The sequence below is a fragment of the Equus asinus genome, chromosome 2 (genome assembly GCF_041296235.1).
Source record: "Equus asinus isolate D_3611 breed Donkey chromosome 2, EquAss-T2T_v2, whole genome shotgun sequence".
NCBI classification, from domain to species: Eukaryota; Metazoa; Chordata; class Mammalia; order Perissodactyla; family Equidae; genus Equus; species Equus asinus.
This window is the reverse complement of record NC_091791.1, coordinates 191,067,755-191,084,111: the sequence shown is the minus strand read 5'-3', so window position 1 is coordinate 191,084,111 and position 16,357 is coordinate 191,067,755. Positions and strand designations below refer to the sequence as shown.

At 41.8% G+C, this 16,357-nt stretch overlaps 1 long non-coding RNA gene across 1 annotated transcript in view; it reads left to right on the top strand.

Moving 5' to 3' along the window:
- Positions 1-201: 201 nt before the first annotated feature.
- The window catches only part of LOC123283124 (uncharacterized), a 123,935-nt gene continuing 107,779 nt past the window's right edge, over positions 202-16,357 (top strand). The window contains exon 1 of the long non-coding RNA XR_006523650.2: positions 202-476. This is a non-coding gene — a long non-coding RNA (uncharacterized lncRNA). The remainder of the gene's footprint in view (positions 477-16,357) is intronic.

The following is a 16,357-nucleotide window of genomic DNA, read 5'->3' as shown; positions in this document are numbered from 1 at the left end:
GGGTTATGAGATTGAACAGCTGCTGACTTTAGGACCAGCATGCCACGCGGCAATCTGAGCCAAGAACTGTGACCCAGACACACAAGGAGCCAGAGCACATTCCCACATCCCTTTTACCTCTAGACTCCATAAACCGCGCCTATCCCCATGGGCGGTACCCTGAAGCCATCTTAAAACGACTGGGAGATAGGGACAGAAATTTGAAACTAAGCAGTCTTAAAAAGTGTGAGCATTCCCTAAATGGGGCCATTTGAGGATTGTATTGGGTTCGTCAGAGTGGACATTTAGTGTTTTTGTTTGTTTTTTTCTTGGTATGTCCTCCAGTGGGGAACGGTGAGGAAAAGAAGATCAGATTAACATGAAGAAGGTGGACTTTTTCTACGTTGACGAGAAGTATGGAGAATTTTGTGACTGTGTCCCACTTGCTGTGCCCCAGGTCTCTGCTGAACTCTTGGACCAGCGTAGGACAGAGCACGGTGAGTGCCCTCAGGGACTTACAGTCTATAGGTCAGGGGGACAACCAGCAAGATGACAAACAAATGAATACATGACTGCAAATTGTGACGAATTTTCTCTGGAGATGATGGTGTGGGTGAGGGGTGGCTCAGAGAGAACTGTCCTGAGAGGGGACTGAAGAGAAAGAGCAGCATGTGCCAAGACCCCCCAGGCTTCTGTTCAGAGACCAGGAGGCTGGAGTGTGTTCAGAGAGGGGTGGGATGTGACTGAGGGGTCCACAGACCTCAGATCAGGGCAGGTGGTGGGGGTCGCCAGGAGGAGTTCGGGTTTCCGTGTCAGTGCCCTGGGAAGGTTTGCGCGGATGAGTGAAGAGAGGAGATGGCTAACATTTTAAGAAGGTGACTGGGTGGATGAAGGGTTGGAGCCAGAGAAAGAACGAGTGTCAAATTATTTGGGAGGTTTCAGCAGTCCTTGAGGCCAAGGAGGACAGTTGCTTGGACCAGGATGGTGACAGTGGGGAGAAGAGTGACAGACACATTCCGGAAATTCTTCTGCTCTGTACTTGAAACCCTAATTGCTGTTTTATCTTCTCAGTCAACTTTGCTCCCTCCCCACAGCTTTGCCCTTTAAATGGATGCTTCTCATTTCTTTTTCTGGGGCATAAGAGGGGTGGGAAGGTAGAAGATTACTGTGATTTTCAGAAAACTGCCTGAAATTGACGATTAGCCACCGCAGGCTAATGGGAGGCCTTTGGTTATTGTCGTGAGGGCTCCTTTGCTGGTGTGCTTCTCCTGCGGCCCCGCTCGGCTGACATTCCCGGGGCTGTTCTTTGTCTTCACAGCTCCCATCCTAAGCTAGGCTCTGACGGCTGCTTCAGATGAATTCTAAAAATGACCCATTACTGAATTTTCTTAAACCAAATCTCTGTTTTCTCCAGAGACGAATGTCAGAGACTACCTAAAACACACAAACAAGCTTTTGCAGTAATTTAAAAGCATTTCCCCACGAATGTTCCATCAAGTGGGAGCAGGTGATACCTATCCAGCAGAATCGTTAGGATTAAAGGTTGCGTGAGTCTCAGCAGCTGGAGGAGGAGGATGGAAAGGGAAGCCGTGCGGCCACTGCCGCGCTAGTGATGGCCACAGGCTGTGATCGCGGGGCCGGGGGAGGCTCAGGGGTCCTGTGACATTGTCTCCATTCGATCGAGAAGCCTTTGTAGTTGCAAGAACCCACAAGTGACCATGGAGACTTGTGGTCTTGAACTGGAATGAAAAAACTTGTGGGTGGCTAGTTCTGCCATTTCTCCTAGGAATGACCCCCCCCCAACCAGTTTACCCATCAAGACAGGGCACTGTGACAGGATGCACAGCTCATTCGACTCTGATGCTTATGTGACAATACGTTATCTTGCTGTGAAACTACTGAACTATTTAGAAGACCCAGAAAATGTTATACTTTTTCATTGCTTTCAGACTTTGTCTAGAATGCTCTTCCCGTGTATGAGACACCGACAGTTCTGCTCAGCTCGGCTCAGCCAAGCACTGCCTGCTCTTCTCTGCTGCACTCCTAGTTCCCCCATATTCTGGGCGTGTCTTATAATATTCCCATCATAGAACTTTTCACTTTATGCTGCAATTGTCTGCTTTGTCCTCCTGCTAGATTATGAACTCTCCAAAGGCAGTCTTTCCATTTTTGATTCCCCAGTGCTTCACATGATGCTTGACACTTAGTGGGCACTCAAGAAATATTGAGTGAATAAAGGAAATAAACATGTAGTTGTAGCTGGGGTTCCTACTGTGTGCTCACAGGTGAAATTTGTGGGGTTTCTATTCACAAGGCCCAAGGTAACCTGGTGTCTCCCCTCTGCTCCCTCTTCCCTTTTCTGCCTGATCTCCTCTTGGCTCACTCTGCTCAGCGGCACTGTCTCTCTGCTGTTCCTCCAGCACACCAGACGTGCTGTTGCCTCAGGGCCTTGGTGTGGCCGAGCCCTCTGCCAGGCATGCGCTTTCCCTGGACATCCAAATGGCTGCTCCTCACCTGCTTCACGTCTCTGGTCATGTCACCTTCTCCATCATCTCAGGCCTTTCCCTCCACGCATACTGAGGTCCTCACCCCACCTCCTCCTTGTTTCCATAGCAGGGATTGCCTTTGAACATACAGATACACTTCCATTGTTCAGTGCCCCTCTCTTCTTGCTGGGATGTAAGCTTCCAGGGGAGCCGTGACGGTTGTCTGCTCTCTTCACTGACGTTTTCCACTGATGCACCCCTGATGGCGTAGACTAGAACAGTGCAGAGCACTGGAGACACTCAAGGGATATTTGTTGAATAATGAGTGTGTGAATATTCAAATATGTTTCTTAGGGGATTCCCTCTTGAGCCGTTATCTTATATTAATAGTGTCTTAGTCCATTTGAGCTGCCGTGACAAAATCCCATAGACTGGTGGCTTACAAACAACAGACATTTATTTCTCACAGTTCTGGAGGCTGGAAGTCCGAGATCACAGTGCTGGCAGATTCGGGGTTTGGTGGGGGCTCATTTCCTACATGGTGCCTTTTCACCATGTCCTCACATGGTGGAAGGGACCAGGGGGCTCTCAGGGGTCTCCTCTGTAAGAGCACTTGTACCATTCACGAGGGCTCTGCCCTTGGACCAATCACTCCCCAAACCCCACCTCCTAATTCCGTCACCTCAGATCAGGTTAGGAGGTTAGGATATCAGCATGTGAATGCTGAGGGGACACACACATTCAGACTATAACAAATAGCATAGTGCAAATTAGCCTATTTGCTCTCCTAATGGACACCTAGAACCAGAAGGAATGAGATAAGGGCAGAGCATCTCACTGGAGTGAGAAATGGGAAGGTTTGGATCCGGCCTCGTGTTGTGAATGGTAAGCCCAGGAAAGTTTCACTTGTGAGAATCCAGGAGGGGCCCGTGCAGAGCTGTAATCTATAGCCAGGGGGAAGCAGAACAGAGAGGTCATGCTAAGAGCAGGAGTTCTAGCATTTGTAAAACAAATCTAGGCTTTTGTCATAGGTTTGCTTAGGCGAATCCTACCTAAAATACTTGCTCTCAGCATAATTTTCCTCTGAATAGATTAGCTGCATTTTTGGTCTTGGTATGTTGGACAAAGACCCGGGGTGGTCATTCTCACTCATGACACTACCGAATAGAAAAACCCTATTGACCAGCTTGATGAACTGACAAAGTATTATGAAAATTTTATTTCAGAGCAAGTGAACTCTGCATAGCAAAGAGGGCCCTAGGTAATGTGAAAACAGAGTTGGTGTTTTTGACCAAACTCTATGTAAGTATATAAAGTTGAGATAAAATAGTTAATTTATAATACGTAACACCTATTCTAAAAGAAGAAACATGATTAAAACGTATTTATTATGTTTATGTGTGTCTGTGTACTATTCACCACGGTATTGACATGGAAAATTAAAACTACATCGATATATCAACATTTTTCCTTATTCTTGAGTCCATTTTTTGTCGTTTTTTACCTTTACAAGAATTGAGCAAAGATTTAGTATTTAACGTTCAGGAGTCTCTCCTTGTCACCTGTAGTATTTCAAGCATATGACACAGAAAACCATATTTGAGATGTGAAATTGACTAGTATTCATATCTAAGATAAACGGAAGGAAAATATATCAAAATGTATTTCAGTAAGCTGCAGCATGTGTTGATCTATGATGTTTTGACTCCCCAAAGAAAATTACATCTTTATCCTACAGGTTTGAGAACTGTATCAATGCTGCAGGTTTCAGATGCGTGAGATAGTCCCTCTCCCCTGGATTAACTTTGCTACTGTGTCTTATTCAAGACTACACAACAATCATGCCACTTGCTTTTTTTTTTTTTTACCACCTTTGCAGAGGTAAAGATTAATATGATGATTTTAAAAAAGAAAGCCTTGTATCTTGGAATGCTGAAAGTTCTTATTTATTTTCTCTCTTGTTAATAAAAAGAAGCACTTTGGAGAAATTTATCTTTATACCTCAGGTCATAAACTGATGACATAATAAAGACATGAAGAAACATTTGCCTCTGAGGTGTGCTAAACAATCAGACAGGTACATCAAACACGTTTCCTTTCTCTCTTCTTAAATGTTGATTGTAGGGACATTTGTAAAGTGCATGCAGAATCGGGTAGAAAATGAATCTAGGACCAGAATTTTCTCAATCTATGGAAGAGCTAAACCAGAGTTTGGAGTTCTTTTATTCCTAGTCAGAGTTTATATTCACGTTAGATGGTGGGTGCTAGGGTATCTGTAATCTACTTTACAATTCTGCTTCAGGAAACAGCGTGGCGTAAGTGTGCGTTCATTAGCTTTAATCTCCACTGGAGGAGCAGTCAGTGCCGTACTCCAGTATTCACACTCCAGGGGTGGGCAACTAGCATTTAATTAGTGAGGCCACACTCCGGAGCTCTGTGACAGGGGCTGTAGCTTTCTTTATCCCTAGCACCAAAGATTAGCTAATTAGCACATTAGCAATAGGTTTTCATTGGCAGAATTAATGGCTTGTTAATTAGCATAATGGATGATATAAATGAGTTATGGGGTGAAAGTAGCGTTTTAAAAATATCAGATTGGCTAAAATATTTTAGAGGCATTCCTCACCTTGCCTAAAGAGGACGTAAATTGTGGTGACCGTTCTGCCCTTCATCTTTAGGAACGCCCTCCATCCTACTGCCGGAGTGGTCTGGGGGCTGGCAGGCCTCTGGAAGATTCTGGTTGCCTGAAGCCCACTCTTAGGTTAACTGGATTCTGCCTCTGGAATATGTTCATACATGCTCCCTCCATCCGAGAGAAGTTTTTGTACAATGTATGGTGAAAGCACTTAGAAAGTCAGAGAGCTGGGACTTTACTAAACTTACGGCACAGGTTTGAAGATCGTTTTATGCCTGCTTACTAATAAATATGTGCATCTCTATGGAAGTATTCGCTTTCTTTATGATCTGGTTGTGAGTGTAAGAAAGACGTCTAAGTCACCCATCCTTCCATTTACAGATTTACCTGTCCACATATTTATTCATTTAATGACTATTTCATCAAACAATTATTACACATCTACTACGTACCAGGCATTGTGCTTTTTGCTGGGGATATAAAAATGGACATGATGAAGCCTTCATAACAAGTGCATGTTTAGTGAGAAATACACACACACACAGATACTTATGGATAAGTGCAGAGTGTTGCCTATGAAGCATTAGAGAGGGCGCTTTACCCAATAAAAGGGAATCAGGTATTTCTGGGGGCAGTGACAATTAAGCTGATCATACTAGACAGGCTGGAGTTGGCTTGTTGAGGGAATGGGAATGAACTAGGTAGAGAAAAACATGAGCCAGGAATTGGAGATGAGAGGCAGCACAGTGTGCACAGGGTAAAATTTCCAGAGATGAGGCTGCAGGGATGGCCCAGGACCTGGTCACGGTGGGCTGCGTGCTGTTCCTGTTAGGGAGCCTGTGCTTTATCTTTGGACTCTATGGAGCATCTGAAGAGCTTTAAGCTACAGGGTCACATGTTAGATTTACATCTTAGATATTTGACGGCCCTGTGAAGGGAGACTCACAGAAGGGCACTGATTTAAGAAGCTGTTGTAATGACCGAGGCAAGAGATTACAGTAGGGATATCAGGAGGGGATGGACTTGAGTAATATTTATGAGATAAAATCTGTGATTTGGGGGTAGCGAAGGAACGAGAAAAGTTGTTGAGGATGCAGAGCAGGTGGTAACGGAAGCCACGAGGTGGTCACGGTTTCCCAGGAGGAGCTGTTGAGTAAAATGAGCTGTGCGTAAAAGAATAATGATCAAGGACCCCTGCATTGAAGACATGACAGAACATGAGAGAGAAGAGGGGGAAGCATAGCAGAGAGTGGCCGGTGCCCCTGAGGGAACATTCCTGCTGGCTTGACTAGACTTTAAAGTTTCTTCCTGATGATAGGCTCCTGACCTTCCATTAACAACATCTGCAGTTGTAAATTTTTTTTCTTTGTTCCTTTGAGATGTAAATCTTCTCCCAGCTTCTTGCCACTTTTACAACCTAGGACTATCTTTCTCAAAGACCTGGGAGCCCTCCGTTTGAAATGTAACCATCAAGAGACACAGTGTTCTTGCTTCCCAGTCCCCATGGGAGGGTAGGAGCCTAACTTCCACAAGCACCACTGGGCAAAGATCACGTTGACCACTGTCCCAACTGAAGTCCTCCGGTACCTCAGCACTGAAAATCCCGCTGCCTTTGGTTTTGGTGGAGTGGAGCTCCATCTCTCTCACCTGTTGCGTAGTCTTGAATAAAGTCTTCCTTGCCTTTTAACTCCATTCAGTGCAATTTGTCTTGGAGACAAAGTAGGAAGAAAACCAAAAAAACAGGACGATCACAGAGACACACTGGAGTGGAGATTGATGGAAGCGGTCAACACTGTCAAAAACAGCAGAGAAGGTCCAGAAAGCGACCTGCTGAGAAACGTGAATGGATTTGACAATTACGATTTCCTGGGTGGCTAGGGGTAGATTCACTGCCAGGCTCTTAGGAAGCACTTGATAACTTTGTTGAGTGAAGGCAGTACCGAACTAGTGAATGGGAGGTGATGGAGTGGACACACAATGTGCAGACTTCAGAAGGTTGGATAAGGCATGGAAAGATTATCTGGGTAGTATCTAGAGAAGCATGAAAGGCTCAAGGAAGAGTGTTTTTCTGACAAAGAATTCAGTTTGTTTTCAGGGGAGGGGAAAAACATAACAGAGAGAGAAGAAAAGAAGTTGTGTATAAAGGAGTCTGAATGATGATGACGAGCAAAATCCTCAAGGAGGAGGAGAAAGAGACAAGATTTGGGTAGGGAGTTTGGCCTTGAATGGGAAGAGGACCATTTAATTTTCTGAGAATAGAATAAAAGAAGCAAGGGTGGCTATGGGGTAAATAAGGAGGGTTCCCAGGTGGAAGTGGTCTTGTGTGATGCCCTTGACTCTTTGATTAAATACGAGGATTGAATCTTCCTAGGATTATAATAAATATAGGGTGGAAAATTAGATTGTTGGATGTTAAATTTGGTTTAAATTTAATAATAAATGAGATTTCATGGAAGTTAAATTTTCCTGGGATTATAGTAAACATAGAGTGGAAAGAAGACTTTGAAAGAATCCGAAGACCTCAATAAATGAGGAGGATACAGCTGTACATAACAGATGGATAAATCTCAGAGCTGAATAGACTTTCTCATAACATCAGTGGCTAACATGAGAGTGTGCCTGATGGTGCTCTAAGTGCTGGATATCTGTTAACTCATCTAATCACTTACAACCCTAGGAAGCAGGCATATTATCATCTCCATCTTTCAGATGAGGAAACCGAGGCCTGGAGAGGTTATATTACTTGTTTAAGATTACATAGCTAGTATATGGTGGAGCTGGGATTTGAACCCACTTATGGAGTCCGGCTCCAAACTTTGGTCTCTTGTCGCTTTGCTATTTTGCCTTCAGAAGAATGGAAGGGAAATGGCCTATAACGTGGCAGTGGGAGACTCTACCATCAGCACATGGAACTTTTATGGCTTTCCCTGAAGAGTTAAACAGGGCAGTGGAGACTATTCTTTGTAAAGACTGAGTACATAAGAAGGCTTGTGTATAACAGAAAAGGGATTCTTGAAAGGCCGGGGGAGAAGGGGTGGAGTTTCAACATAATACATTGGTTATAATCTAAATGTCTTCCAGCAAGGCATTGGTTAGATGAACGATGGTATAATCGCATGGTAGAAAATGATGCAGTCATGAAAATACAGAACATTTAAGGCTGTAGAAATGCTTGGGGTGTATTCACTGAAAAAGTTGGTCATAAAACAAACCATTATGGCACCATTTTATAACAAAAAAGTTTGTATGCATAACTGGTTGTGCATATAACACAGTAACAATCGTAGAAGAATAAAAGCTCAATGAAGGGGATGGGAATTATTGTAAAGATACAGTGAGCAGTTTTACGGACGCAAGGACTGGATTATTGCCACACCTCATGGAACCAGCACCAAGTAGCCACTAGGAAATGATGTCCTAGTCTCTCTGCCTCTCAGGGACTGTATGGTCTCTTGTTTCTGGTTTCTGTGCTTCTGTCTCCTCCACCCATCTGTATCTGCTTATATACCACACAAATATCAGTGGTAACTACCGCTATCATCAGTCTTCCTAGATCTTAGCTCCGATTTTTGAGAGAGAGTGTGAAGAGAAGGAAATGGATTTTAGTTCAGTCCTGATCTAATCAGCTGTGAACAGGAGCGTGGGGTCAGGTGGTAAAGCCACGCCCCTGATTCTGCCCCTGGCCTAGGGCTGTGCGCAGGGGAAGTTTATAAAGGATATGATTCTGGATGAAGCAGGCAACAAATGTCCCATATATGTAATCAGTGTGTATCTGAGTGTTGGCATTCCTATGGATGACTTTTATTTTATTCTTTCTGCTCTTAAAATATTTTCTCAGTTGTCTGCAATAAATACGTATTATTTCATAACAAAATTTTATCAAAAGAAAAACTGGGAGTATATAGAAGAGAGAAAGTGAAGAGAAATAGGAATGTTACCAAGAATGTTGAGGGTAAAGATGGATTAGAAGTAACTGTCTTCAAGTATGTTTGATAAAATTCGTCTGTGAAGAATAAACTAAGGATTCCAGTTGATGTCTGACTACATCTCAGGGGACTGGTATCTTGAAATTTCTAAAAAGTGACCAGAGCTCTACTTAGGGTGAGGGTTGCAGGAATTTGGAGAAGGGCCCTCTCCTTATATGTCACCGGTGAAGATTATTTGTCTCATGGAGATGCTAAAGCTGTTGAAACTAGTACAAAAGCTCGCCTATGTAAACACATGCTCATATTCTCACTTTAAAGCATTTTATATCATTCCAAATCAAATTTTGGATTTTAAAAATAAAACATAGGCTTCTGCAAAATAAGAAAATAGACTTGAAGATCTGAGCATTTTTCATCAGGATCCCTGATGGTACACCATTTGGGACATAGGTGTTTCCATTTTTTCACTTATTTCTGCTGTGATGGTTATGCAGAATCAGCTGTGATGTTCCTGTGTGTGTGGTGGGGGGGGGGGGGGGGACGTCACACAGGAGAGCAACATTTGGGAGGAGTGAAGTGGGAACTATCTTAATTGAGCAGAATAATTGCAGGATCATACCTTAGTAAGAATTTGAGAAGGAATGCTAGAGTCTCGGTGTGACTGGGAAGAGATGCTTTTGCAACCATAACAAATTTATTTAACACGTTGTAAAGCATTTTTAAGCCAGGATTCTTTAAAATTTGTCTTTTATCTTTGTACATTGGCATTTAAAAGAAGAATGCAAAGTATTCTTTCATTGCAAAGAATAAATACAAAGATCAAATCCTGTGTAATATTTTTGGATAGGCGATGTCAAACACTTGTATATGCTATTCCTCTTCTTTGGGATGAATACCCACATAGAGTCCCCATGCAACACAATTTCATAGAGTTACCTGGGTGATCAGATCTCTATCTGATCTTTGTCCCATTTCTTGGATATTTACTTCTTCCACTTAAGTCTGTCAGTCCTCTGCTTCAATATTAATTTGCCATCAAAAAACAGTTATTAAATACCTTTGTACTTGGTACTCAGGATGCAAAGATGCATCTTGGACTTCTTGACATGTGTAACTAGCGGGAGACATACATATGATAAGGATGCCTGCAATATGATGTGAGATTGCTAAGTAGAGGGGCATCCAAGTGCTATGGGAGCACCAGAGACAGGAGGAAGCAACTGATTTATCCTGGGAAAGCAGAGGAACTATTAAAGAATCTTCTGTGTTGGCTCTTAAATAAGGTAATCATGTTTCCTCTGTTGCCTCAACAGTCTGTTTAAGCTCATCGTCCCAGGGTAATTATTAATAGCTCCCTCTTTCACAATGGACAGTATCGTGGATGTGCCTCATACACATTAGGTCACCCCACTCTTAGAGGATGAAACGAAAAATGGTTGGATCCAGGTTACTAAAACACGCATACACCTGAGTAAGCAGTTTGGCTTGTATCCCAAAGGTTTTGGGAATGCTGGGTTTCAGTAGAAATGATGTTTTTGAAAGAGGGCTCAGACGGCAGTATGGAGAAGGGACTGGAGGAGAATACTTGAAGAAAATCGTTTAGGTGGTTATTGCAATTGTCCATGTGTTGGCAAATGAGATACTGACTTCAGACAGTGATTGTGGGATAGAAAAAAGGAAATAACGAACTTGAGATAAACTCTCCCTTGTTGGTTACAAGATTATACCACTATCTGTAGTTTATCGTGATTTAGAATGAATACTTCCGCTTTCTAAATCATAGTTAATATCATATACAGCCATCACTTTTGAATTCCTGTCGTTATTTGAGACAACTGTTGGAGTGTGGCTAGCTGACAGTAAACTGCAGTTTTGTTTTGTGGACTACCAACTTCAACTCTACACAACACTTTTTAAAAATTAGACATAGAAGCTTTATGATTTTTAACTCTCAGGATAAACCAGTGGTTTATTAAGGAACAACCAAAAGCAAAATAATTCAAAAACGTTTAATCCTTATCTTAAAATTTAAAGATCTATCAATTAATTCGTTTTCCCTCCCACGTACTTGTATGTGAAGTCTCGCCATTTACCACTCTCAGTCGTCTCCAATGGCAGTGAGTAGGCGTCTGTTTAACACATTGATAGAAGTCATAAATCCAGCTGTTTCCATTTCCCATTACCCAGTTCCTATGGTAACCAGTGACATTCAGTGCTGACTTAATGATTCCCACCGCACTAAAACTGCATTTGCATTTACTCAGATGAGTTTCAATTGCTTAACACCCTCTAATTTCCTACCTTTTCATTCCATATCCATCCTGTTCCAATCCATCCCCAACATGTTTCTTAGCTTGAAAATGTAGCAATCACGGTTTTTCTCAATGTAATCACCTAATTCAGATAAAGTGTTGAAATTCACCAAGCAGAAGAGTGCAGTTTTAGACCCCCGATTCCAACAGGTTAACCAGAAGAAATTCTCATAGCATGACTGATGCCTTAGGGTTTTAATATATCTTTTTAACTTGAATCACAGAAAATTTAACTGAGCTCTGTTGTGAGCTCGATGATCATATATCACATTTGAAAACTTCCTTATTTATTTTGGGTATAATTTGAACTTCCTTAGGCATGATCTCTTACTATTTCATAAAAATTCTGGAATAGCTTTTCCATTTGCAGAATTTGTGTCAAGGATGTGGTACAACGGTTATGTATATCAGTACAAAAATGGTCTTTCACTCCGCTCACCTTTTTAAAAGAATTTCAGCCCACCCTTCCTAACCTACTTCACAGAGGTGATCCTCAATAAGGTGACAGACTCTTTTCCCCTTAATCTAGTGGAATGGGTTGAGTCAGACAGGCCTGGTTTGAATGTGGACTCTGCCACTTCCCACCTGTGTGAACAGAGCAAGGAATAACCTTATTTCCTTCTAAAGAGAGAAAACTAAACTGTGGTCCATAAAGCCCAACATGACCTGCCTCTGGTGGTCGCTCAGACCTCTCCCAATGGCAGCCCTACAGCTCGGGACTCCCTTGCTCACCCCATGCCCCACCGAAGCATCCTGCCTGCTGCTGGAACATGCCAAGCTCCCTCTGCAATCTGCTTTGGACCGTCCCTCTGGCCTCATCAGTCATGTCTTATCTCAAATGCCTTCTTTTAAGAGAGATCTTTCCTGGAATAGCCCCCTCACACCTTTATGTAGCCACTTTGATTAATATAGGCTTGTTATTTTTTTCCTTATAATACTTATCGCTAGCCAAAATTATCTTACTTGCTTATTTATCATCTGCCTCTTCCCATGAAATATGAAATTTCCCTGAGGGGGAGGACCTGGACTGCTTTCTTCGCAGCTGCATCTCCAGGGCTCAAACAACACCTGACAAACGGCAGGTGCCTGTTGGATACTTCCTTCCTTACTTCCTTACTGAATGAATGAACGAATACCTATTTTTACAGAATTGTTGTAAGTGAAGCACTTAAGTCAGTGTAGCTGCTGAAATGATGGCATTTATTCCTATTAACTATGCGAGTCTTATTTGCTCTTAAAAGTTATCATGTGGTTACTGCAGTGCAGAAATTAGCTAAGTTATTCAGAAATGAATGATCTTTGCAAATAAACCCTTCGCTTGGAGTGTGTGTGTAGTCTGTGTAAATAAACTCCTTCCTTGGAGTATGCCATCTGTTTCTTTTTGGAATCCTGACCAATACATCCTCTTTGTTCATCAGACAAAATGTTGCCTATTGTTTTTAACACTTTGCATTGTTTTTCCTGGTATAACTTTTCAGAAGCCCTTCTCTCCACATCCAGGTAGATATAACTACTTTTTCCTTGTTGTGTCCGTGGTTCTTATCTTCATCCATCACAGCACTTGCCATACCTGTTACTTATTAGTGCTAAAGTACCAGTGATCTTTACTAGACCACGTCCTTGAGGAGAGGGCTTGTGACTTATTTGTTTTGATGGCTATAATGCCAAGTACAATGGTGACCCCTTAGTGGCCCCTCAATAGTTACTTGTTGAATGAATGACTCTGAAAAGTGTCAAGTACCATATGCATTCCAGGAGTTTGTATTTTTATCATGATTGCCAAGATGTCAACTCCTGGCTCACCATACTGATAGGAATTGTGGTGGATAGTTGACATGGTTCAATGCTGCAGTCTAAGGAGGGCAAAGGAAGTAGGTCAGGTTAACTCTGTGGTTCCAAACTGTGGGATTCACTTCAGCGGGGCCATTATCAGCAAGGAGGGAGCAAGCAGGGAAATAATCTGGCAGAGTTTGAGCAGATAACAATATGAAACATTTCCATCCCAAATGAATTGTAAAAAAGAACTACATACAGTTCTTTTAAAAGAGTGAACAAAACTAATTTAGGGTTAACAAAAAAAAATTTTGTGCTAAAATATTGGTCTTTCTGGTTCAGAGTTAGATTCCAGGGCTTTTCAGAAAGTGTAAGCTTTGTCCTTTTCCTGAAATTGGTCTCTGCTTTTTTTCCTTTTACAATAGAAGATCAAAGGGCAAACAACCATGATGGACTGTGTTTTATAAAGATAATATGTTGAGTAGTTACAAATTATGCCCCAGTTTTACATTAGGTACTGTTAGACATTTTAGACAGAATTATCTTTACCTAAGTAAACTAGCAACAATTTAAATACAGTCATATGTTGCTTAACGACGGGGACACTTTCTGAGAGATGTCTCGTTAGGTGATTTCGTCGTTGTGCTAACATCACTGAGTGTACTTACACAAACCTAGATGTTATAGCATACTATGCACCCTAGGCTAAATTGTACCAATCTTATGGGCCATTGTCGTATATGTTGTCCATCGTTGACAGAAATGTCGTTATATGGCGCAGGACTGTATACTCTAGGTACGTAATTAATATCTTCATGTCCTTAACGTTAGTATTAGCAGGAATATACATTGTTCTTCATTGCTTTTGTAATGATATTAAAAGAGCAAATTAAAACTCACCTACATGGCAGAGAAATAAGAAGAAAGCAGTTCGGGGGCTGGCCCCGTGGCCGAGTGGTTAAGTTCGCGCGCTCCGCTGCAGGCTTTCCAGTGTTTCGTTGGTTCGAATCCTGGGCGCGGACATGGCACTGCTCATCAAACCACGCTGAGGCAGCGTCCCACATACCACAACTAGAAGAACCCACAATGAGAAATATACAACTATGTACTGGGGGGCTTTGGGGAGAAAAAGGAAAAAATAAAATCTTTAAAAAAAAAAAAAAAGAAGAAAGCAGTTCAATTACTTGTTTAAATGTCTCATAAGACAAATTTACATAACATATAATTCAAATACCCTCACTTAGTCATATCAAGTCTTCAGTGAAAGTCTTGTTACTGACTTCAAATCTCCCAGGCCTGGTGCACGTTAATCTGTATAGGTTATTTTATTCTTTCTTCAAGGAATGATGACTTCTCCAAAGTCTCGTAAGCATGTAATGACTTTCTTAGTCACTCACAGAAGGTTTTAGAGTCAGTGTTTTACAGAACTCTGAAAGTCAGATCTGTGTCTTTGAGACTTCAAAAGGCTAATACATGAGAATAAAGCTGGCCCCAGGCATGGAAAAGTAGAAAGCCACCTATGTGGTATGTTTTGAGGGAAAAAATAAAGGTCTACCAGCCAACACATATCTTCCCCATTAACCTAAACTGAAGTCTAAAATTTCTCATTAACATCACTTATTTTGAGTTAAAACAACCTCTCCTAATAGACTGTGCTTTAATATAAACATTCAGTCCCTGAGAGTGAAACCCTATTAATGAACAAGCAGGAATGAGCTCATCAGCACAGGTTAGCTCACAAACGAGAGTGGCGCCCCTGGAATTCCATCCTTGGGCCTTCCCTCTTTCCACTCTAATTCTTACGCTTGAGCATTCTTTTTCATTTCTGTATAAATATTAGTATTTTCTATGAGTTCTCTGCAGATCACCCACGTCAGGATTACCTCCAGTGCTTGCTAAAATGCCAACCACCAGGACACCCGCCAGGCCTGCCGTGTCAGAGACTCTGGGGCAAGATTGTGGCATATGCAGTGAAATGTTTTCAGGATTCCTAAGGAATCAATGGTCTACTTGTTGACGGTTCTTCGTCTATGTCTTGGGGTCCTAGCTCTTTCTCGTTTTTAAAGTTAAGATGTAATTCATGTACCATAAAATTCACCATTTAAAAAAGTGTGCAATTCAGTGGTTTTAAGTATATTCACAAGGTTGTATATCCATCATTATTTGGAAAAGGTTTGAGGCAAGTGCTGTGGAGAATTCAGTTATGTGGGAGAGTCAGCAAGAAATGAATTAAAATGATTAGACATATTGCTAAATGTTATGGATGCTCACGCTAGAATTGTATGATTTCTTCACTTTTAATAGTAACATTCAAGATCTCTCTGGGGAAATAGTACACAGTGGGGCTGGCAGTGGGTCAGAAGATAAGGACAGTTCAGAATTTACAAGAGTCCCCACTCAGTATAGTATCTTTGTTGTGTGGCATTTACACTGCACAACATATCGGAAAAGAATGATGCATCCGAAACAGTACACTTCTAATGGTTGTCCCGGTGGCTCTCAGGACAAAGAGGCTTTTTGGACACTTTCCTTCCTGCAATCCTTAATACAAACTGTAGGGGGCTCCTCTCTGTGTTGTCAGGTGAAATTGGGCCTTGTTCTGCTCAGTCTCTCCAGCGCTAACCACTTTCTCTGCGGACAGGAGTAAGACCTCAGCGAATGGCCTCCTCCCTCAATGGAGCTGAACGACTTTCTCAGTAAGAACTCTAAAAGCTCAGCGGCATGCTGTTTAAGTCCCAAGTGTTAAAAATGAAATTCTCACCCTCCACCCTCAATGATGCTGGTTTATATTTTTTAGAACTTTAAGAATATTGTTTACATATATATTTTAGTGGTTATCTGCTTCTTAGTATCTGCCAAATTTCTGTGGGTTTTCTTCTTAGTTATTTCCTTTTATGGAATTTCTCTTTTTAAAAGTTGGGATGACAAGTGGGTCAGGTGAATATAGTGGCAGAGTTGCAGAGTGATACCTTTAAGCCACTAAAAGTTTGGGATTTTGAAAAATGCACTTGAAATTCTAATGGTTATTTTCAGGCCACAGATTAAAGTGAAGACTTTGGTATAGTCTGAGTTAGATTAATTCATGAATAAATAACTTGTATTTGATAAAAATTGGTTCTTAGGGACACAGATGCTTGTTTTATGTGCCATGTGTTGACAAACCAGTTAGAGACGTGTCAAATCTCCACTTCACGATCGAAAGCTACTATCTCAGGGATGCTCTACAAAAGTGCTCACTTTGAAAAA